Here is a 24,667-nt window from a genome sequence, read left to right on the forward strand (position 1 = left end):
AAATTCAAGAAGACACCCCTCAGAAACACTAGGCCCATGCAACACTCACTACCCCTGGGCATAATGGATGAAAAGTAGGCAAAATAAGTGCAGGCCTCAGACACTGCCTCTCTTCAAAATGGCCCCTTGCACCCCAAGCACATGTTGCTTGTACCAGCCAGCACTCAAGATGGCCACCACCACCACCCACATGGCCAGTCCACATCAACAGTACACCCCCAAAAAACAGAAAAACAGTCAGAAATCACCACAATCCAATGCCATCCATGATGTTTACATTAAAGAGAGTGAGACCACACCACAGGCACACTCAGTCCATGCACCACCACCCCTGGGCAAAAGGCCACACCAGCAGCCCCCAAAAAACGACAAAAAACAATAAAATAAGCACAATCCCAGCCCATCCATGGCCTCAATGATGTTTAAATTCAAGAAGACACCCCACAGAAAGACTAGGCCCATGCAACACTCACCACCCCTGGGCAAAGGGCCCCACCAGCAGCCCCAAAAAAACAACAAAAACAACAAAAATCAGCACAATCCCAGCCCATCCATGGCCTCAATGGTGTTTAAATTCAACAAAACAGTTGTATCATGCACCCATAACCAACCCTGGTCCTACTGGATACTGTGGCTACCCACAATATAATTTATTTAATGTTCTGAAAAAGTTCAAAAATTGTAGTTACAGCAACTGTAATGCCCCAAACAAACTTACTTGTGAAAGTTGATTTCTAATCCAAAAGTGATCCAAAGAAAGTCAAAAAGGCCTCAAATCCAAATATCCAGCAGCACCCACAAAAAGTAATCCTTCCAGCTCCAGATCCAAATGAAAGTGACCAGGAGATGGACAAAGCACTGGGAGGAGCCTGCTGGACAGGAACAGGAAGTTGGAGACTGTGGGGCACTTCCTTCCCTCCCCCCCCCCAAAAAAAAGGCCATGCAAATGTCAACCTGAGGAGTGATTCTGATAAAAATCATCATTTTCTGAAGGTTTATCCTGTTTGCTGGTGGATTTCTTGTGCAGAATTGCAAAATCTCTATTTCGCGAGTGCGAGATTGTTCCTTTCCGCCGCAACTACGTGTTCGCAATTGCGAACTATCGCGAGGTGTGCTGTGCAAGGTGGCAAGCCGCGATTACGTATTCGCGGGCGCCAAACTCCCGCGGGATCACGCAGCAAGATCCAAAATGGCGCGGCACTCGCAAAATATGATCGAGAAAAACAACTCGGCAAACGCTTAATGACGGAAAGTGAACGCCGTGCACCACGCCGTGCGCCGCAACCAAGCAAAAAATCCGCCGCGAGCGGATTCACGGATTTTCGACAAATTCGCGAGAGTTCGCGGATTGCGAATTTGCCGAAAATCCGAAAAATCCGCGAGCGGAGCGGATTTTACGCCCATGGTTAGTTAGCATTCCACATTGACAAAATGACTGGGTTATAGTCATTTATGTATTTTCACTCTTCATTTCTCCTTAAGTTGTAGGTATTTTTTGGTGATTTTCTTGTGACAGTATGTCGCAAAGATGACATAAAATTGTTCACTCTTCCTTTTGATATTACTGGTCGTGGAAATCCAAAACAACATTTTGTGTAGAACTTGTCCTTTGATTTGTACTTTCGACGACAGTATTTTCCACAACGATGGGTTTGAAACCGTAAGACTTGATGTTTTAAATTCTTTTGTTCTGTATTTTTAGGAACAGCGCATGTAGAATACTGTTCAATAAAACTCATCGCTGTGTCATCCGAATCTGTTCCAAATTTGGGGGCATCTTTGATCCATAGCAGCATATGTATGTGAGGAGCACCTCTTGCTTGATACTCCTTTCTCCAAAAGAAACCCAGAACCTCTCCAAGAGGAGGATTTTTTTTTGTTTGTGATGAAAGACATCATAGCTTCAAATCTATGATTGAAATACCTGCATACATTAACTGGATCCAAAGAGCACAATTCTCCAGGTGTCTTGTATTCTATATTTCCTATGTTTGCATTTGCCTCTCGAAGAAATTGAAGTAAATCTTCCCAAGCATACTCAGCACAGCTTAGAGTAAGGAACCATGTAGGAGTTCCTAAGTTTCTTAGCATACATTTCAATTCCCCATGACGACGGTACCAATACTCGTTAGTACCACGCTGACATGCCATGAGATTAATTAGCTGAGATTCCAAAACAGTGTCTTTCTGTTGGACTTTATTCATTAAGTCCTTTGCCAAAACATTCTGCAGATGTACTCCATTTTTTAGTATGTGGTTCACTGCATAAGAAAGTCCAGACAAGTCACTCTCAAATAGAAGACTACAGGCAGAGAAGGAAAAGATCTAACATGTAAGCGCTGTCTAATACACACCAACAGCCATATCATAATAGGCCTCTGCAGATGCACATGAGAGGGTGCAGGCATAGGGTGCAGCCAGAGGGAGAGGGAAAGTGCAGACAGAAAATACATTTCCAATTTACAGCACTATTTCTATACCAGCATTTAATCAAAACATGAGACACAATATCAAAATAAAGAGTACCCTATAAGCAGAGACATGGAAACTGTGAGGAGACACACATGACAATATCGAAAAATGTACAAATATATTTCTTTAATTTACACAGACACTCAGTGTGATCCTGGACAAAAATGTTAAAACCATGCATTATACCAAAACACATTTACCACAGAAAAACGTTTAAGAGACTACATTACAGTGCAGAAACCAGAGTCATTTTCAAAATACATTTCCAATTTGCAGCATTACTTTTTTGCCAGCATTATATCCAAACATGAGATTTACACTGTGACCGTAGACACATAACAAAAATCCTAGCAATTCAGTCAAATGATTACTACAGTGAAAGGGGGGGTCTTGCTAGTAGTGTTGTATAAAGAAAGCAAGGGTGAGGGAGAGAGAGAGAGACAATGAGAGGGAAGAAATAAACAAAAGGAAGAAAATCAGATGGAGAAAAGGAGTTAGAAAACAGGAGTAAAGGAAAGGGATAATAACAGTGAGGAAAGAAATATGAGGGTAAGGAAAGGAGAGTGATAGAAAAAAAAGCATATTAAGAAAAAGGATAAAGGAGTAAGTGAAACAAGCATTTATAGAAAAAGAGAGGAAGGAAAAAGAACAGTGGTGGAGAGAAAGGAAGACAGTGAGAGAGATTGAAAGAGAGGGAAAGTGAGTAACTTCCACATTACAACACATTTTTACTATTAACTTACAGTGCACAACATATATTCACTTACAAATTAATAACTCACCTTTAAAAATGCTTTTGAAGATTTAGAACAGTGTCAATCACACACCAGATTTTCTGAAGCAGAATCTCTGAAATGTACATCAGACACTGCAACCACAAAATGGCCCTGATTCCCTCTCATTTTTCACACATATCCCTGTTCATAACCAATTACATTTCTTCCCACACAAATTCAAAACCAAACTAACATTTTAATTGGTTGTACATTTCAACACTATCAACCTTCCCCAACTGCTCTCTCTCCTGTTACCATGGTAACTCTCCATAGAACACCTAACTGAACTCAAAAGGTGAAAAGTTCATCTTTCAATGTTGCAAACCAAAGCAGCAAGTGTGTTTTACTTCTCAATATTCCAGCTTATCCTGTGCAATGTTCTTTTCAATAACTTTTTAAAAAACAGTAGTATGCACCCTAGATTTAAATGTTAAATTATCAGAAACCACCAATCATTTCTTGTTTTTCAAGTGCACTGAATCTCAACCACATTTTTTTCTAAACTCTTATTTTTCAAACTGCCATTTCATCTCCAGAGCCCATCTGAGTACAACCAGATCTGCCTTCAAGATGCTTAGAGTATGGTTTGTAGGACATAGCTATATTTTCTGGAGTGAAAGGTATGCAGCAAATAGATGCTTTCTCAACCTGGATTTACCAAATGTGGATATTATGTGGATTGGCCAGAGAGGATTGAGATGTCACCAATTGATGCCATTGGTAAAATCCTTTATGCATCTCCCACACCCTGACCTCATAATTGTGCACTGTGGTGGCAATTACCTAGGCACTTTGACTGGGGTAGGTCTGGAAATGCTTTTAAAGGACACCTTTGGGCAATTAATGTCACTTTTTCCACAAACTGCCTTTGTATATTCTAATATATGCCAAAGGCAAAAATGGAACTGGTCCAACCAATATTGTCCGCAGATTGAGAAAGCAAGGAAACATGTGAATAAGTCTGTTTCTGCTTTCCTCAGAGACTATGGTATGGGTTCTATATCCCACAACAACTTGCGTTACAACATGCAAGGCATCTATAGGAGAGATGGTGTACATTTCACAGATTTTAGACTCTACATTGGTACTTACTTATAGGTACAAAAAACACTCAATGAATACAAAGGCTCTTTTTCGAGCCAACCAACATCTAAACACTCAAACTTATTATTTAACTGTCTTTTTTTGTTGTTTTTTTTCCACCGTGCGCGCACCTCGCGATTTAAAAAAATAAATAAATTATTTGCCCTTCGGGGTCCTTCAGGGACCCCCTGAGAAGGCCTAGGGGGTCAGGGAAACTCTGCCCTGCCTCCTTTTCTACGTTCTCCACTTTCGTTTTTCACTCTCTTCTGAAACTACACAAAATGGCGGTTGTAGGGTGCGTGCAACGTGCGCGCACCTCATAATTAAAAAAATAAGGTTTTTTTGCCCTTCGGGGTCCTTCAAGGACCCCCTGAGAAGGCCTAGGGGGTCAGGGAAACTCTACCCAGCCTCCTTTTCCACGTTCTCCAATTTCGTTTTTCACTCTCTTCTGAAACTACACAAAATGGCGGCTGTAGGGTGCGCGCACCTCGTACATTTAAAAAAAAAAATGTTTTTTTGCCCTTCGGGGTCCGTTGGGGTCCTTCAGGGACCCCCTGAGAAGGCCTAGGGGGTCAGGAAACTCTACCCTGCCTCCTTTTGCACGTTCTCCACTTTCGTTTTTCATTCTCTTCTGAAACTACACAAAATGTCGGCTGTAGGGTGCGCACAACGTGCGCGCACCTCGTACATTGAAAAAAAAAAATGTTTTTTTTGCCTTTCGGGGTCCTTCAGGGACCCCCTGAGAAGGCCTAGGGGGTCAGGGAGACTCTACCCTACCCCCTTTTCACATTCTCCACTTTCGTTTTTCACTCTCTTCTGAAACTACACAAAATGGCGGTTGTAGGGTGCGTGCAACGTGCGCGCACCTCGTAATAAAAAAAAAAGGGTTTTTTGCCCTTCGGGGTCCTTCAAGGACCCCCTGAGAAGGCCTAGGGGGTCAGGGAAACTCTACCCAGCCTCCTTTTCCACGTTTTCCAATTTCGTTTTTCACTCTCTTCTGAAACTACACAAAATGGCGGCTGTAGAGTGCGCGCAACGTGCGCGCACCTGGTACATTTTTTTTAAACAAAATTGTTTTTTTGCCCTTCGGGGTCCGTCGGGGTCCTTCAGGGACCCCCTGAGAAGGCCTAGGTGGTCAGGGAAACTCTACCCTGCCTCCTTTTCCACGTTCTCCACTTTAGTTTTTCATTCTCTTCTGAAACTACACAAAATGTCAGCTGTAGGGTGCGCACAACGTGCGCGCACCTCGTACATTTAAAAAAAATATATATATTTTTTTGCCTTTCGGGGTCCTTCAGGGACCCCCTGAGAAGGCCTAGGGGGTCAGGGAGACTCTACCCTACCCCCTTTTCACATTCTCCACTTTCGTTTTTCACTCTCTTCTGAAACTACACAAAATGGCGGTTGTAGGGTGCGTGCAACGTGCGCGCACCTCATAATTAAAAAAATAAGTTTTTTTTGCCCTTCGGGGTCCTTCAAGGACCCCCTGAGAAGGCCTAGGGGGTCAGGGAAACTCTACCCAGCCTCCTTTTCCACGTTCTCCAATTTCGTTTTTCACTCTCTTCTGAAACTACACAAAATGGCGGCTGTAGGGTGCGCGCACCTCGTACATTTAAAAAAAAAAATGTTTTTTTTGCCCTTCGGGGTCCGTTGGGGTCCTTCAGGGACCCCCTGAGAAGGTCTAGGGGGTCAGGAAACTCTACCCTGCCTCCTTTTGCACGTTCTCCACTTTCGTTTTTCATTCTCTTCTGAAACTACACAAAATGTCGGCTGTAGGGTGCGCACAACGTGCGCGCACCTCGTACATTGTAAAAAAAAAATGTTTTTTTTGCCTTTCGGGGTCCTTCAGGGACCCCCTGAGAAGGCCTAGGGGGTCAGGGAGACTCTACCCTACCCCCTTTTCACATTCTCCACTTTCGTTTTTCACTCTCTTCTGAAACTACACAAAATGGCGGTTGTAGGGTGCGTGCAACGTGCGCGCACCTCGTAATTAAAAAAAAAGGGTTTTTTGCCCTTCGGGGTCCTTCAAGGACCCCCTGAGAAGGCCTAGGGGGTCAGGGAAACTCTACCCAGCCTCCTTTTCCACGTTCTCCAATTTCGTTTTTCACTCTCTTCTGAAACTACACAAAAAGGCGGCTGTAGGGTGCGCGCAACGTGCGCGCACCTCGTACATTTAAAAAACAAATGTTTTTTTTGCCCTTCGGGGTCCGTCGGGTTCCTTCAGGGACCCCCTGAGAAGGCCTAGGGGGTCAGGGAAACTCTACCCTGCCTCCTTTTCTACGTTCTCCACTTTCGTTTTTCATTCTCTTCTGAAACTACACAAAATGTCGGCTGTAGGGTGCGCACAACGTGCGCGCACCTCGTACATTTAAAAAAAATTAATGTTTTTTATGCCTTTCGGGGTCCTTCAGGGACCCCCTGAGAAGGCCTAGGGGGTCAGGGAGACTCTACCCTACCCCCTTTTCACATTCTCCACTTTCGTTTTTCACTCTCTCTCAGTCAGGGACTCTCTATCCTGCCCCATTTTCACGCTTTCCACATTTGGCCTCTGCCTCGGACAAAAAATGGCGGCCAACACTTCCTCATTTCGACCAATTGGAATGTTGACAGACGTCTAACCGCAAATCAGAATTCCGCTCGCGCACGCTAGGTGCGCGCACGGGTTTGCGCACGGTGCGCGCACGTTGCGTGCTTATAGATATATAAAAAAAATTTCAATTTCAATTTTCTCAACAACTACTGGACGGATTTACACCATTTAAACAAAAGGGTGCTCTAGGAATCAGACTCTACAATTTTGCCAAATTTCTTGCAATTCCGTTCATCCGTTCGGGCTGTAGCCGTGTTAATCGTCCTATGGAAAATAACATTGGGAAAACACGTTTTGGGACCCCCCTTTTTTCTCAGCCCCCACTTCACGAATCCCCCCAAAACTTTCAGGGAAGGAGCGGAGCGGAGCGACCCATCTTCTTTGAGAAATTCACGAATATTTCATCAACCGGCGCAAAAGTTATTCCCAATAGAATGTTACGGATTTGCTATGGAAACTAGGTCCTAACTATAACTACCTACTGGCGACCGCCAGTAGGTAATATATATATATATATATATATATATATATATATATATATATATTCACTGAAAAAACCATAGGTTATAGACCATATATAGTTAGGAATTAGCATTTACAAAACCTTGAAAATTCACTGAAAAAACCATAGGTTATAGACCATATATAGTTAGGAATTAGCATTTAAAAAACCTTATTTTACTCACACAAAACCATTGAAATTCCATATATAGTTAGTTGCACTAACTATATATCGCTCACCCGCAATCCACTGCTGATCATGTCACATATTACATCATTCATGACATGGTCAGTGACATCACTGATGACATCACTGATGACATCTCAAATGACATCACTGATGACATCACTGATGACAACATCCAGTGACTGTATGTTTCTGTAAAGTTAAAATATGTCTTACATATTGAAGAATGAGTGGATGTATAAGTGTCTGGATGAAGGATTTAGTAGGTGCGTGACTGACTGAATGAGTGAGTGATTAAATGTGTCTCACTGAATGCATGGGTTAGTGACTAAACTGTCTTAATTTGTGCATTATTATGTCTGTTGTGATGTAAACTGCTGCATGTGTTGATCATTAGCTATACGAGAGGCTATATGTGTTATTGATTGGTTGCCCAAGTATTTGTATGGGAGATTGAGTTTGTGTAGGGGTGGCTGGGAGGTGTGTGACTCTGTGCATAGATGTGTGAGCAGTTGATTCACTAGGTGTATGAGTTCAAGAGTGCATGTGGAAACAGCTACATGGGCAGTTGACTGTGTGCATGAGTGTATTGATGAGTGAATGGATATCTCAATGCTACATGTCATAGTAAGTACATATGTAAAACACAGTACATGTGAGAGTTGGCATATATAAATAACTGTGCATGAGAGCCACTGAATATGTGAGTGGTTGTATGGATCATTGTGAACTTGTATCAGGGATTGTATAAGAGAGTAAATATGTGTTAGTATATGTTTGAATAAGTAAGGTGTGTATAACTGTATAGTTGAAGAAATCGAGGTGAGATTGTTTCTTTGCATGACTGACTAGGTGTGTGAGTAACTCCATGGATGAGTGACAGTGTGTGAGTGTCTGTATACACTGAGTGTATCTAAGAGGTTTATCGTATCGTATCACTGACTTATTGTCAGTGAAATTGCTCTCCCACCCTCGCAGCTCCACCATTAAGTGAGGTGCCCCTGCCCCTGCACTCTTGAGTGTTGGTGATCGAGGCCCTCCTCCACCCGCAGGTATCCCTGCGCCTCATCCCTGGTGGTCCAGTGGACATCTGTCTCCTTTCTTTCTTTCTGCTCCTTCACTCCTTTTTCTCCCCTTTCTATCTTTCACCTTTCTGCACCTCTACTCTTTTGCGCCTTATTTCTGCCCATTTCCCTTTCTCTCCCTCTGCTCCTTCACTCGTTTTCACACGTTTTTTTCCCTTTCTATCTTTCACCTTCCTGCACCTCTGCTCTTGTGTGCCTTATTTTTGCCCATTTTCCCTTTCTCTCCCTCTGCTCCTTCACCCGTTTTCACTCGTTTTTTTACCCTTTCTATCTTTCTCCTTTCTGCTCTTTTCTGCATCTCTGCTCTTTTGTGCCTTATTTCTGCTTATTTTCCCTTTTTTCTTTATCCCTTCTTTCCTCCCTTTACCTTTCCCCGCCGCTGCTGCCCCCGCGGCCCCTCCCCCCCCCAGCACGACCGGCCCAATCCAGCTCCCCTCCCGCTCCCGCCTCCCCGCTGTCCAGCCCTCCCCGACCCCTACTTAATGGCGGCCACTGCGGGGACAGGCGAGCAAGACCACTGACTCATTGTCAGTGAAATTGCTCTCCCACCCTCGCAGCTCCACCATTAAGTGAGGTGCCCCTGCCCCTGCACTCTTGAGTGTTGGTGATCGAGGCCCTCCTCCACCCGCAGGTATCCCTGCGCCTCATCCCTGGTGGTCCAGTGGACATCTGTCTCCTTTCTTTCTTTCTGCTCCTTCACTCCTTTTTCTCCCCTTTCTATCTTTCACCTTTCTGCACCTCTACTCTTTTGCGCCTTATTTCTGCCCATTTCCCTTTCTCTCCCTCTGCTCCTTCACTCGTTTACACTCGTTTTTTTCCCTTTCTATCTTTCACCTTCCTGCACCTCTGCTCTTGTGTGCCTTATTTTTGCCCATTTTCCCTTTCTCTCCCTCTGCTCCTTCACCCGTTTTCACTCGTTTTTTTACCCTTTCTATCTTTCTCCTTTCTGCTCTTTTCTGCATCTCTGCTCTTTTGTGCCTTATTTCTGCTTATTTTCCCTTTTTTCTTTATCCCTTCTTTCCTCCCTTTACCTTTCCCCGCCGCTGCTGCCCCCGCGGCCCCTCCCCCCCCAGCACGACCGGCCCAATCCAGCTCCCCTCCCCGCTCCCGCCTCCCAGCTGTCCAGCCCTCCCCGACCCCTACTTAATGGCGGCCACTGCGGGGACAGGCGAGCAAGACCACTGACTCATTGTCAGTGAAATTGCTCTCCCACCCTCGCAGCTCCACCATTAAGTGAGGTGCCCATGCCCCTGCACTCTTGAGTGTTGATGATCGAGGCCCTCCTCCACCCGCAGGTATCCCTGCGCCTCATCCCTGGTGGTCCAGTGGACATCTGTCTCCTTTCTTTCTTTCTGCTCCTTCACTCCTTTTTCTCCCCTTTCTATCTTTCACCTTTCTGCACCTCTACTCTTTTGCGCCTTATTTCTGCCCATTTCCCTTTCTCTCCCTCTGCTCCTTCACTCGTTTTCACTCGTTTTTTTCCCTTTCTATCTTTCACCTTCCTGCACCTCTGCTCTTGTGTGCCTTATTTTTGCCCATTTTCCCTTTCTCTCCCTCTGCTCCTTCACCCGTTTTCACTCGTTTTTTTACCCTTTCTATCTTTCTCCTTTCTGCTCTTTTCTGCATCTCTGCTCTTTTGTGCCTTATTTCTGCTTATTTTCCCTTTTTTCTTTATCCCTTCTTTCCTCCCTTTACCTTTCCCCGCCGCTGCTGCCCCCGCGGCCCCTCCCCCCCCCAGCACGACCGGCCCAATCCAGCTCCCCTCCCCGCTCCCGCCTCCCAGCTGTCCAGCCCTCCCCGACCCCTACTTAATGGCGGCCACTGCGGGGACAGGCGAGCAAGACCACTGACTCATTGTCAGTGAAATTGCTCTCCCACCCTCGCAGCTCCACCATTAAGTGAGGTGCCCCTGCCCCTGCACTCTTGAGTGTTGGTGATCGAGGCCCTCCTCCACCCGCAGGTATCCCTGCGCCTCATCCCTGGTGGTCCAGTGGACATCTGTCTCCTTTCTTTCTTTCTGCTCCTTCACTCCTTTTTCTCCCCTTTCTATCTTTCACCTTTCTGCACCTCTACTCTTTTGCGCCTTATTTCTGCCCATTTCCCTTTCTCTCCCTCTGCTCCTTCACTCGTTTTCACTCGTTTTTTTCCCTTTGTATCTTTCACCTTCCTGCACCTCTGCTCTTGTGTGCCTTATTTTTGCCCATTTTCCCTTTCTCTCCCTCTGCTCCTTCACCCGTTTTCACTCGTTTTTTTACCCTTTCTATCTTTCTCCTTTCTGCTCTTTTCTGCATCTCTGCTCTTTTGTGCCTTATTTCTGCTTATTTTCCCTTTTTTCTTTATCCCTTCTTTCCTCCCTTTACCTTTCCCCGCCGCTGCTGCCCCCGCGGCCCCTCCCCCCCCAGCACGACCGGCCCAATCCAGCTCCCCTCCCCGCTCCCGCCTCCCAGCTGTCCAGCCCTCCCCGACCCCTACTTAATGGCGGCCACTGCGGGGACAGGCGAGCAAGACCACTGACTCATTGTCAGTGAAATTGCTCTCCCACCCTCGCAGCTCCACCATTAAGTGAGGTGCCCCTGCCCCTGCACTCTTGAGTGTTGGTGATCGAGGCCCTCCTCCACCCGCAGGTATCCCTGCGCCTCATCCCTGGTGGTCCAGTGGACATCTGTCTCCTTTCTTTCTTTCTGCTCCTTCACTCCTTTTTCTCCCCTTTCTATCTTTCACCTTTCTGCACCTCTGCTCTTTTGCGCCTTATTTCTGCCCATTTCCCTTTCTCTCCCTCTGCTCCTTCACTCGTTTACACTCGTTTTTTTCCCTTTCTATCTTTCACCTTCCTGCACCTCTGCTCTTGTGTGCCTTATTTTTGCCCATTTTCCCTTTCTCTCCCTCTGCTCCTTCACCCGTTTTCACTCGTTTTTTTACCCTTTCTATCTTTCTCCTTTCTGCTCTTTTCTGCATCTCTGCTCTTTTGTGCCTTATTTCTGCTTATTTTCCCTTTTTTCTTTATCCCTTCTTTCCTCCCTTTACCTTTCCCCGCCGCTGCTGCCCCCGCGGCCCCTCCCCCCCCAGCACGACCGGCCCAATCCAGCTCCCCTCCCCGCTCCCGCCTCCCAGCTGTCCAGCCCTCCCCGACCCCTACTTAATGGCGGCCACTGCGGGGACAGGCGAGCAAGACCACTGACTCATTGTCAGTGAAATTGCTCTCCCACCCTCGCAGCTCCACCATTAAGTGAGGTGCCCCTGCCCCTGCACTCTTGAGTGTTGGTGATCGAGGCCCTCCTCCACCCGCAGGTATCCCTGCGCCTCATCCCTGGTGGTCCAGTGGACATCTGTCTCCTTTCTTTCTTTCTGCTCCTTCACTCCTTTTTCTCCCCTTTCTATCTTTCACCTTTCTGCACCTCTACTCTTTTGCGCCTTATTTCTGCCCATTTCCCTTTCTCTCCCGCTGCTCCTTCACTCGTTTTCACTCGTTTTTTTCCCTTTCTATCTTTCACCTTCCTGCACCTCTGCTCTTGTGTGCCTTATTTTTGCCCATTTTCCCTTTCTCTCCCTCTGCTCCTTCACCCGTTTTCACTCGTTTTTTTACCCTTTCTATCTTTCTCCTTTCTGCTCTTTTCTGCATCTCTGCTCTTTTGTGCCTTATTTCTGCTTATTTTCCCTTTTTTCTTTATCCCTTCTTTCCTCCCTTTACCTTTCCCCGCCGCTGCTGCCCCCGCGGCCCCTCCCCCCCCCAGCACGACCGGCCCAATCCAGCTCCCCTCCCCGCTCCCGCCTCCCAGCTGTCCAGCCCTCCCCGACCCCTACTTAATGGCGGCCACTACGGGGACAGGCGAGCAAGACCACTGACTCATTGTCAGTGAAATTGCTCTCCCACCCTCGCAGCTCCACCATTAAGTGAGGTGCCCCTGCCCCTGCACTCTTGAGTGTTGGTGATCGAGGCCCTCCTCCACCCGCAGGTATCCCTGCGCCTCATCCCTGGTGGTCCAGTGGACATCTGTCTCCTTTCTTTCTTTCTGCTCCTTCACTCCTTTTTCTCCCCTTTCTATCTTTCACCTTTCTGCACCTCTACTCTTTTGCGCCTTATTTCTGCCCATTTCCCTTTCTCTCCCTCTGCTCCTTCACTCGTTTTCACTCGTTTTTTTCCCTTTGTATCTTTCACCTTCCTGCACCTCTGCTCTTGTGTGCCTTATTTTTGCCCATTTTCCCTTTCTCTCCCTCTGCTCCTTCACCCGTTTTCACTCGTTTTTTTACCCTTTCTATCTTTCTCCTTTCTGCTCTTTTCTGCATCTCTGCTCTTTTGTGCCTTATTTCTGCTTATTTTCCCTTTTTTCTTTATCCCTTCTTTCCTCCCTTTACCTTTCCCCGCCGCTGCTGCCCCCGCGGCCCCTCCCCCCCCAGCACGACCGGCCCAATCCAGCTCCCCTCCCCGCTCCCGCCTCCCAGCTGTCCAGCCCTCCCCGACCCCTACTTAATGGCGGCCACTGCGGGGACAGGCGAGCAAGACCACTGACTCATTGTCAGTGAAATTGCTCTCCCACCCTCGCAGCTCCACCATTAAGTGAGGTGCCCCTGCCCCTGCACTCTTGAGTGTTGGTGATCGAGGCCCTCCTCCACCCGCAGGTATCCCTGCGCCTCATCCCTGGTGGTCCAGTGGACATCTGTCTCCTTTCTTTCTTTCTGCTCCTTCACTCCTTTTTCTCCCCTTTCTATCTTTCACCTTTCTGCACCTCTACTCTTTTGCGCCTTATTTCTGCCCATTTCCCTTTCTCTCCCTCTGCTCCTTCACTCGTTTTCACTCGTTTTTTTCCCTTTGTATCTTTCACCTTCCTGCACCTCTGCTCTTGTGTGCCTTATTTTTGCCCATTTTCCCTTTCTCTCCCTCTGCTCCTTCACCCGTTTTCACTCGTTTTTTTACCCTTTCTATCTTTCTCCTTTCTGCTCTTTTCTGCATCTCTGCTCTTTTGTGCCTTATTTCTGCTTATTTTCCCTTTTTTCTTTATCCCTTCTTTCCTCCCTTTACCTTTCCCCGCCGCTGCTGCCCCCGCGGCCCCTCCCCCCCCAGCACGACCGGCCCAATCCAGCTCCCCTCCCCGCTCCCGCCTCCCAGCTGTCCAGCCCTCCCCGACCCCTACTTAATGGCGGCCACTGCGGGGACAGGCGAGCAAGACCACTGACTCATTGTCAGTGAAATTGCTCTCCCACCCTCGCAGCTCCACCATTAAGTGAGGTGCCCCTGCCCCTGCACTCTTGAGTGTTGGTGATCGAGGCCCTCCTCCACCCGCAGGTATCCCTGCGCCTCATCCCTGGTGGTCCAGTGGACATCTGTCTCCTTTCTTTCTTTCTGCTCCTTCACTCCTTTTTCTCCCCTTTCTATCTTTCACCTTTCTGCACCTCTACTCTTTTGCGCCTTATTTCTGCCCATTTCCCTTTCTCTCCCTCTGCTCCTTCACTCGTTTTCACTCGTTTTTTTCCCTTTGTATCTTTCACCTTCCTGCACCTCTGCTCTTGTGTGCCTTATTTTTGCCCATTTTCCCTTTCTCTCCCTCTGCTCCTTCACCCGTTTTCACTCGTTTTTTTACCCTTTCTATCTTTCTCCTTTCTGCTCTTTTCTGCATCTCTGCTCTTTTGTGCCTTATTTCTGCTTATTTTCCCTTTTTTCTTTATCCCTTCTTTCCTCCCTTTACCTTTCCCCGCCGCTGCTGCCCCCGCGGCCCCTCCCCCCCCAGCACGACCGGCCCAATCCAGCTCCCCTCCCCGCTCCCGCCTCCCAGCTGTCCAGCCCTCCCCGACCCCTACTTAATGGCGGCCACTGCGGGGACAGGCGAGCAAGACCACTGACTCATTGTCAGTGAAATTGCTCTCCCACCCTCGCAGCTCCACCATTAAGTGAGGTGCCCCTGCCCCTGCACTCTTGAGTGTTGGTGATCGAGGCCCTCCTCCACCCGCAGGTATCCCTGCGCCTCATCCCTGGTGGTCCAGTGGACATCTGTCTCCTTTCTTTCTTTCTGCTCCTTCACTCCTTTTTCTCCCCTTTCTATCTTTCACCTTTCTGCACCTCTACTCTTTTGCGCCTTATTTCTGCCCATTTCCCTTTCTCTCCCTCTGCTCCTTCACTCGTTTACACTCGTTTTTTTCCCTTTCTATCTTTCACCTTCCTGCACCTCTGCTCTTGTGTGCCTTATTTTTGCCCATTTTCCCTTTCTCTCCCTCTGCTCCTTCACCCGTTTTCACTCGTTTTTTTACCCTTTCTATCTTTCTCCTTTCTGCTCTTTTCTGCATCTCTGCTCTTTTGTGCCTTATTTCTGCTTATTTTCCCTTTTTTCTTTATCCCTTCTTTCCTCCCTTTACCTTTCCCCGCCGCTGCTGCCCCCGCGGCCCCTCCCCCCCCAGCACGACCGGCCCAATCCAGCTCCCCTCCCCGCTCCCGCCTCCCAGCTGTCCAGCCCTCCCCGACCCCTACTTAATGGCGGCCACTGCGGGGACAGGCGAGCAAGACCACTGACTCATTGTCAGTGAAATTGCTCTCCCACCCTCGCAGCTCCACCATTAAGTTGTGGAAAAGTAAATTTTGCCATGTTCTGTGTCCCTACGCCTCATCCATCATATGTTATGTGTGCATGACCAATATGCATATGTTATTCCCCATGTCTGATTAATGACGCAATTACAGTTGTGTCCACCTCTGGTATGCCAGTTTCCAGTCCTCGTGAATACTACGAATATCAGGCCTATGTAAAGTTATATTGCCACGTTTCTCAGTGTGCACGTTATTTCATTATAAAGTCCCCGTTTCCAGGCCTCAACAGGGCCCGGACATCAGATTCAGCTCCTGTCTCCTGAAAGCCTCGCTGAGGAGCGATACAGCCCCCACCTGTATCCTCGACCCTTCACTTACTTCCTGCCTCGCAGTGCCCGGTGCAGCTTGGCTCTGCCTCTGAGTCTGCCAAAAGTATGTTATAGTTCCAGTTATCAGTTCAGTCCTCCTTCTCTGCATTCCTAAGCTACTGAACTGTATCAATAGTTTCCGTCATTGTCTAGCCTTCACGTCTCCACGTTAGAGAAATACTGTATTTAAATGGTCATTTAATATTCTTCATCACGCACTACATGTAGAATAATGCATGGTCCAGTCTTAGAATCAAGTTAGCTTTTCCCCTCATGACTTCTAGTTTATATCAACATGTTCCCTAAACATCAGATACCAGATAGGGTTTAGGTACATGTCGCTCCGACCCTCCAGACTTTAGTCTCCGCTCCTAGCACAGAGTTCGTAGCCCCCAGCTTCTCCTAGTAGTACGTCATTGCCAGTTTTCGCGCACCACTAGGTTAGAGGTCCCGGCTCCTTAGGTAGCCCCCTCCTATGTTTCCGCCCCATTCATGACATATTCTGTTACGTTTGCACCACATGTCTATGTGTACGCCCAGTTACACCTCTTTTTACTGTTATCTCTCGCGACTGCTACGCGTCACGCCTTCTGCTCCACCCACTGCTACGCCTACTGCAATGTAATGCTATGTGTTCGCGCTATGTATATATGCCTGTGTTTTGTTATTGAATGTTAGCGCGCTCATTCCAGATCAAGCCCCGGCAGCTGCTGGGCCCCGGTTGTCCTGCCGGGCCCCTGTTACCCCTGTTCCTATGCAGGTTGTCCTGATCCTGTCCTTATGCTGTAATAAACCTGCAGAAACTCCTACTACCTCGAATCTTGACTCTTATTTTATTGAGCTATCTGTTATTCATTCATTCATTCAAAAATAGATCCGGTATTATTTATTTATATACCACATAATGGCGCCCGAACAGGGACTTGCCCTTTCCCCACGCGTCGGTGAAGCCACGCCGACCCCCTGACCCTCTGCAGTCGTGACGGAACCATACCGTGCACTGGCAGATATTTCTGCTCCAAGTATCCCTCAGGCCCACGGAGGAGACGGAGGAGGCGGTCCAGCATCCGAACGAGACGGTGGAGGAACGCGGCGAGTCCCGACCAGAGCCCAAGCCGAGAGTCCAAGGTCCGAGGTATCCGGAGGCCCACCCGTAACTGAAGTCCGAAGTTCGTCGTCGAAGAAATCCAGTCCAGTCCGAGGCCTTCCGTTCCGTGCTGCCCGGTGAGTACCATTGCTGGGGTAGTATCTAGACAGGACCAATCTAAATTGACTCCTGGTCCGTGGGTTGGTGGTGCCCAGACTCACAAACGAAGTGTTCACCTAGGTGGATACGGGTCTTGATGTGTCCCTTTATGGGACCGGTATGTTCCGTACTGTTATAGCAGTGCATCCAGTAACTCTAGTCTGTTCCGTTCTCGAGAAAATTCTTGTATTTCTGTTCTCAGTATTTCAGGTAATATTCTGTTCGAACTGTTATTTATAATGTTCTTTATGTATTTTAATGTTGTGGTATGAGTGTGATGTGATTTCGTGTTTTCATTGTATATTGTATTGTGTCCAGATTACAGTTCAGTCATGCCTATATTTTCCAAGTTACGTCAGTTAAAAACTAGAAAGGGTCTGCTGGAAGCAGCAGTTCCTGTTCCGCCTAGGGACAGTCCAGGTCACTTTATGTATCAGAAACATGGCATAAGCGCCATATTATATCTAGATTTATGGGTAGAGTATACCAAACAGTTAGAAGAAAAGTATAGATGGCCCGTATCGGGTACATGGGATGCCGAATGTATCATGCGAGTAGAAGAAGCATTATGGAAAAAGAAAGCCAGACAGTCACAGAAAGATGCCATCGAGTTATGGCGTAAAGAAGCGCATAAAAGAACGGAAAAGGAAGTCAGAAAGTCAGAGTTAAGTAGAGAATCCCAAGGACGAGCCCAAGAAAGAGAATTAATCGAGATAGGTGAACAAGTCAAAGCCGAACAGTTAGACAGACAGAGGCATGCCCTCATTAAGGGTATGTATCCTCTTCTTGCCGAGGGCTTGCCAAAAGCGACCCCAGAGGCATCCAGTAATTTCCCGCCACCATTAGTTCCGACCAAGCTACGTCACAAACCGACCGCAGCTGATATTTTTATTTCGTCCTATTTGGACGACACAGTCCCCGAATATGCAAATCCTGTTCGCGCTCCGCCAGTCCCTATAAATCAGGCACTTCCCGCTCTTCCAGACACCGGAGTACCTGCTACGGTACCCCCGGTCCAGCCAGCATTTCAACTTCCCGCTCCGCCACGAAGAATGTCCGTCGATGACTCCAGTTTAGGGGCCGCAGGAGGAGGTCCTCCTCAAACCCCGCCGCCACACAAGCGTTTAACGTTAGCCGAATTACATGCACAAGCATTACAGCGTACGCCTAGGTATCAGTCTGTTGCAGAAATAAGAAAATCCCTTGCCGAATGTTGCTATGATCCAGTCCCAGGCGAGGATAATATGGTTTTATATTCATTCCGCGTAAGAAAGGTGGCCGAGTATCTAGTCACCTTACCGAATATGAAAGAAGATCTAGACAGAATATATCGTTTCATCCGTACAGGGGATGATCCAGAAAGTATTCACGAAGCCATGTCCCAAAGGAAAGCCGAGATCCAGCTCATGATATTAAAGTTCCTGATCAATTGTCTAATAAGAGAACAAGATTACCCGTCTAAAGATTCCGCCGAAATGAGAATCCTGACAAGGTGGAGTGATAATATAGCCGAGGGTAAGCACAAGACCGTCGGTGCTATGGAGAGTATGTACAAGAAAATCCGTAAAGAGATAATAAAGATACACGAACAACGTAAAGCAGCACAAGTAAGTGAGAAAGAAAATATCTCTGATCCTGAAGAGGAAGAGAACGAGAATCCCGCCAGAATAGCGTATGTAGGAAAATCCAGATTTCCAGATCGCCATTTACACCTAGAACCCAAGTCTATTTTTCATCATTCAGCACCAGAACAAGGTTCTCTAGAACAAGTATTCCAAGCTACCGACCACATTCTGAAATCACGAGTCGGTTACAGTGAGTTAAGTACTATGCATGAACAAGAACTAGCCCGATCAGCAGTCCGATGGATTACTGATTCTACCACTTTTCCAGACGAAATAGTGGCACAAATGTTTCTGAAACTGCCCCCAGCCGAGCAACGACTGGTGGGTATGTATATGATTCAGCACCTCATTACTCTGTATGAGGGTCAACACTCTGATCCAGGTCCGTTACATGATATTCTGAACGAGTTACTCCAGTACAAATGGAGAGGTCTAGGTACCGATTTAATTAGTGTAATTCTAGAACAGCGCCACAAATATAGAACGTTCTTGAACCCGCATTTTGTTCATGTCTCACCCCCAGAAAGTAAACCGTTTTACATAGACAGACAGAATCCGTTACGAGAAGTCCACCCAGTCAGAGGGACGGGTGGCGAAATGCAACGAGTGTTTGTATACACTCCAATATCAAAGATGGAACTTCTTGAAATGAAGAAATTAATTCCCTGTCATGACAAAGATCCAGCGGGGTTCCATCGAGAATTAAAAGACATGCTCCGTATGGGAGAATACACTTACCCAGATATCATTAAAATGTTAAAGGTCCTGTTACCCGCAGGGGTGTATGAAAAGTTAAAGGAAAAAGAATGGGAGGTGGGAGAGAAAAAGATCGATTGGACAGCTCTAGAAGCTGAAGACAAGGCACGAGTACCAGGTACCGGTCTTGGAGATAAATGTAAAGAATTACCAGAATTATTGATTCAAGTTTTACCCAGATTATTGACAACGAGAAAAGAAGACTGGGATGCAATCTCAGCCTGTAAACAGAAACAAGATGAAGATATTAGTGATTTTTATTCTAGGTTTGAAAAATGTTTCAGTATTAACAGTGGTCTCAAGACAAGTAGTGAGTCATACCCTCACCTTTTCGTTACTAAATTAGTCGAGAATTCAAGTCCACAAATTAAAAACCGAGTCTTGAAAGTCGAAAGCACCTGGCAAGCAAATACTCCGTCCCAGATGCTCCAGATGCTCCAGTATCACCAGAATAGAATCAGGGAAGAGCAAGAACACGAAAGAAAACGTATGAAAGACACGAAAATGAAAGTGCTGGTTGCACAATCTGTTCCTCAAGACAGTCAGAAGAGGGGTCCGAATCAAGCCAGTCATCCTGCAGCTCCCGTTAAAGGGAACTGCAATTATTGTAAACAGCCAGGTCATTTTATAAACGAGTGTGCAGTTCTGAAACATAACATAGCTACTGGTAAGACTAAAGAAAGACCACGTCCGCCGAGACAAGAACAAGTTTCACAGACTCCTCAGTCACAGAATGCACAACAGACAGTTACAGTACCGCAGCCTATTGCTGCAACACAGCATGTCACATCACAGATGTACCAGTATGCACAGTCTGAGTATCCAGAGTACCAGCCATATTCATGAAACAGCCTAGAGAGGGAGGTAGGCTTGCCTCTCATCGAGATACCTGTAGATCAAGAAGGTCCCTATGTTCACAGTCAAGTATTAGGGAAAGACAGAAAGTTTTTGATTGATACAGGGGCAAGTAGGACCACAATTAGTCATGCCGAAGTTCCAGGGGCTCCGCTCTCAGGCTCAAGAAATGTTTCCCTTGGATTTTCAGAAAAGCCAATAGTTAATGAGATATCTAAGCCAGTTACTCTAGAAGTAGGTCCATTGTCCCGCACTACTGATCTGTTACTTACTAAGTCATGTCCAGAAAATCTGTTAGGCATTAAGACACTGAAAGAGTTAGGTGCAGTCATTTGCTGTTCCCCAGAGGGAATACGTCTGTTCCTACGTGACTTCAAGGGTCACTATGTACTACGAGATTTTGATTCGAGACTGTCTAATGTCCCGCAGCACTTATGGGCGCAAGGTCCAACTGATGTAGGTTACATGCAAATCACACCCCATCGTGTGACTCTCAAACCAGGTGTAGTGTTACCACGAATCAGACAGTACAGATTGCCACCTGAGGCTGTAGCAGCCTTATCCAAAATTATTGACGAGCTCATGGCTCAAGGAGTAGTTGTAGAAACTGACTCCAATGTATGTAATTCTCCGATCATTCCAGTCATGAAACGTACTGATCCAAATGCACCCCCAGTATATCGATTAGTGATTGATTTACGAGAGCTTAATAAATGTATTATTCCTCAGTACCCAGTAGTCCCAGATATCTCTTCCCTATTAACAGCCATTGATTCTGAAGCCACGTTCTTCACTGTCATAGACCTCAAGAATGCATTTTTTAGTGTTCCAATTCATCCAGACAGCCAGTTTCTTTTCGGATTTTGTTTTAATGGAAGGAGCTATATGTTCACACGCGCTCCTCAAGGTTTCACAGAAAGCCCTAGTATTTACAGTCAAGCACTCAAGAGACAACTAGACAACATTCATATGCCAACTGACACTGCCCTGCTCCAGTATGTCGATGATCTACTGATCACAGCCCGTTCTGAACGTGCTTGCGAGCGAGCGTCACTTACAGTACTGTATTTCCTAGCCGAGATGGGGCACAAGGTGTCACCTTCGAAGCTTCAATTCTGTGTCCAGCAAGTGGTATACTTAGGACACTTGCTGTCCAAGAGGGGTAGGCAGTTGACACCCGACCGTATCCAGTTAATAGCAAGTCTTCCCCAGCCCAGAACCCAGAAGGAGGTACGTGCCTTTATCGGCCTTACTTCTTATTGCAGACAATGGATCCCCCAGTATGCATTTCTAGCCAAGCCACTGATACAGTTAACGACACAGGAGGCAGCCGTATCGACTGTCCTCCCTTGGACATCTGAACATACACTTAGTTTCAACGAGTTAAAGAAAGCCCTATGCCAAGCTCCAGTTCTAGCTACACCGAACTACAGTAAGCCTTTTACACTTTTCGTTACTGAACGTGAAGGTACAGCATTATCTGTTCTTACACAAGATCAAGCAGGACAATACAAGCCCTGTGCTTATTTTTCTAGCACATTAGATCCAGTCGCCCAGGCGTTGCCTGTGTGCCTCAAGTCAGTTGCAGCCACAGCACTAGCTATCAGACAAAGTGATTCCATAGTTTTAGGACATTCCCTGACAGTACAAGTCCCACATTCCGTGGAAGTTCTTTTGAACCGAACACAAACTCAGCACTTGACAATTGCACGTTTAACAGGTTATGAATTGACACTGTTCCAGCCACACATAGAAATTAGACGCTGCAACGTCCTGAATCCTGCTACACTGTTACCATCAGTTAGTTCAAATTCTGACCCACATGACTGTGTGGAAGTAATTAACATTACGACAAAGCCAAGACAAGACCTGACAGACATTCCGTTACCAGATCCCGATCTGACACTCTATGTGGATGGTTCATGTATGAGAACTAGTACAGGAGAACTAGTCGCCGCGTATGCAGTAACTACTGACACTGAAGTTATTGAAACACACCGTATTGATACCCTGTCCGCTCAAGCAGCAGAGCTAGTCGCTCTGACACAAGCCTGTATATACGCCAAGAACCTGAAAGTTAATGTTTACACAGATTCACGTTACGCATTTGGAGTTGTACACGACTTCGGAGTGCTCTGGCAGGAGAGAGGTTTCATGACTTCTCATGGAACCAAGATTCAGCATGGTCTCCTTATTCAAGCTCTGTTAGATGCCATACATTTACCGACATCCATTGCTATCATGAAATGCAAAGCACATACGAAAATTACTGACATTATTTCCCAAGGTAATGATCTAGCAGATCGCACAGCCAAGCTTACAGCACAGACTCCAGACATTCCAGTTAACATGACACATACTCCAGATCCGACTACATGCATGACAGTTAAGGACCCTACTCAAGATGTCATAGATATCCAGTTACATGCTACTCCCGAAGAAATCAAGAAATGGTCTGAACAAGGAGGGGTCCAGACAGATCAAGGATGGTTAACGAAGGGTAGAGCCACATGGTTTCTCCCCGACTCTATGGTTCAAGTCATTATCAATACCGCACATAGTCCAGCACATTTAGGAGAAAAAGCTATGTTAGACAGTATCCAGAACATTTGGTTCAACAAGCATTTACGAGCTGCAGCCAAACAGAAAGTCCGTACCTGTATGATATGTTGTCAGTTTAATCCAGGTAAAAGTGTCCCGGTGGAACAAGGTGGTTTCCAGCCCCCTGACCACCCTTTTGAGGTCCTCCAGATGGATTATATTCAAATGGAGCGATGTCGAGGTTTCAAGTATGTCCTTGTAGTTGTATGCGCTTTGTCCAGATGGACAGAAGCATATCCAGTCCCAGATTACACAGCCGCGACCACTGCCAAGCAGTTGGTTCGTGAATTTTTCCCTAGATATGGACTCCCTAGAGTCGTATATTCTGATAACGGTCAGCCATTCTCCTCAGAGTTAATGAAGCACGTTTCCCTGTTGTTAGGGTACCAGTGGAAGTTCCATTGTGTACGCCATCCTGAAGCAGCCGGTCTAGTTGAGAGACATAATCAGACCCTGAAAATCCGTATTGCCAAAGTCTGTAAAGAAAAAGGTGTGGACTGGCTAGTAGCTCTGCCAGTCGCTTTGTTTTATATGCGCATGGTCGCACATTCCAGATCAGGTCTGTCCCCGTATGAGGTCGTATTCGGCCGCCCCCCTAACATGTGGGGTACTCCTAGACCCCGAAGTATTACCGATGTTTCATGTAATATGTTGACAGATTACCTAGCTTCCTTGATGTCTGCCCTCAACTCATGTCGTTCACAGGTTGCTGCCGCCTTTCCAGACAACACCGAGGTGGCACCGCATGAAATCGTTCCAGGTTCCCTTGTGATGGTCCGCAATTTTGACAGATCAAGTCCGCTGGAGCCTCGTTGGAAGGAGCCCCGTCAGGTCCTCCTCACCACCCGTACAGCCGTCAAGTTGGAAGGCAGAAAAGGATGGATCCACCTCTCTCATATTAAACTTTTTAAAGGATTGAAATCCGTTTCTAAAAACATTTCCCAGGATTCGAAAGATTGCCAGAACATTGTTCTAAAGGACTGTCCCGCAAAAGACATTACTACAACCCCTCCCTGGTTAGAGAAAACTCCGCAACAGGAGTATAAGTTAAAGCTCAGGTCTAGCAAAATAAGTCAGTCAGTTTGATTGTATAAGTCCTCCCCTAGGTGAAACGGTTAGACTGTTTCTGACATGTATAAAATAGACCCCCATAGTGAGAGAGTCAGTCAAAGTTCAATCAGATGTATCGTTTTTCTAAGTTTCATATTATTCATCAGCATTATGATTTCCTGCATCAGCTATGCGTTCTATCTGTATTTTCCAGTTCCTCATGTAAATATGTCTGCTAATACTACAGTAGAGCACACGTTTAGTGATCTGCCTCCTCACGAATATTCTTACCGCCTCGCTATGCGTAACAACACATTTATCCGTATGTTACATTACTCACACCAGACCAGCAATGCCACTAATTGTTGGGTGTGTGGTCGACTCCCCCCTTTCCAGACACCGAAGGGAGTTCTGCCACTCTTTCCTTATCCTTTTTCACATAATGGTTCGTGTGGAGCATGGTCCACGTTAACGTCATCCGCAACAGATATGTCTTTTCTTAACGGTACATGTTTTCCAGATAAGCAAGGTTTCCCCCACAGAACAGGTTTAGATCTAGAAAATGAAGTTTATAATTTAGGTAATTATTCGTCGAATTTCATGGTCCTGAATGTTCAGTCTGATACTACTCCAGACTTACCTGCTATTTCAGTACTACCTGTCAAAGGCGAATTATGTGTCCGTAGTTATGGTTCCATACATGTAGGTCATAGTGAATGTACTACTGTTATCAAGTATAGTGACAGTGGGAAATCTATTTTTAAAGCTTCACATCATTCTTATTTTGTTTGTGGTCAAACCGCATATGTTCGTCTGCCCCTCGATTGGGAGGGAACCTGTTACATTGCCTTCCTACTGCCACCTGTTTTCCTAGCCCCACCTGACTACCATAGGAATTCCTTCCTAGTACATACTAGACACAAGAGAAATCTCCCGATTGTTGATTATACTGAAACCG

This window comes from Lissotriton helveticus, chromosome 11 (genome assembly GCF_964261635.1).
Source record: "Lissotriton helveticus chromosome 11, aLisHel1.1, whole genome shotgun sequence".
In the NCBI taxonomy this organism is placed as follows: Eukaryota; Metazoa; Chordata; class Amphibia; order Caudata; family Salamandridae; genus Lissotriton; species Lissotriton helveticus.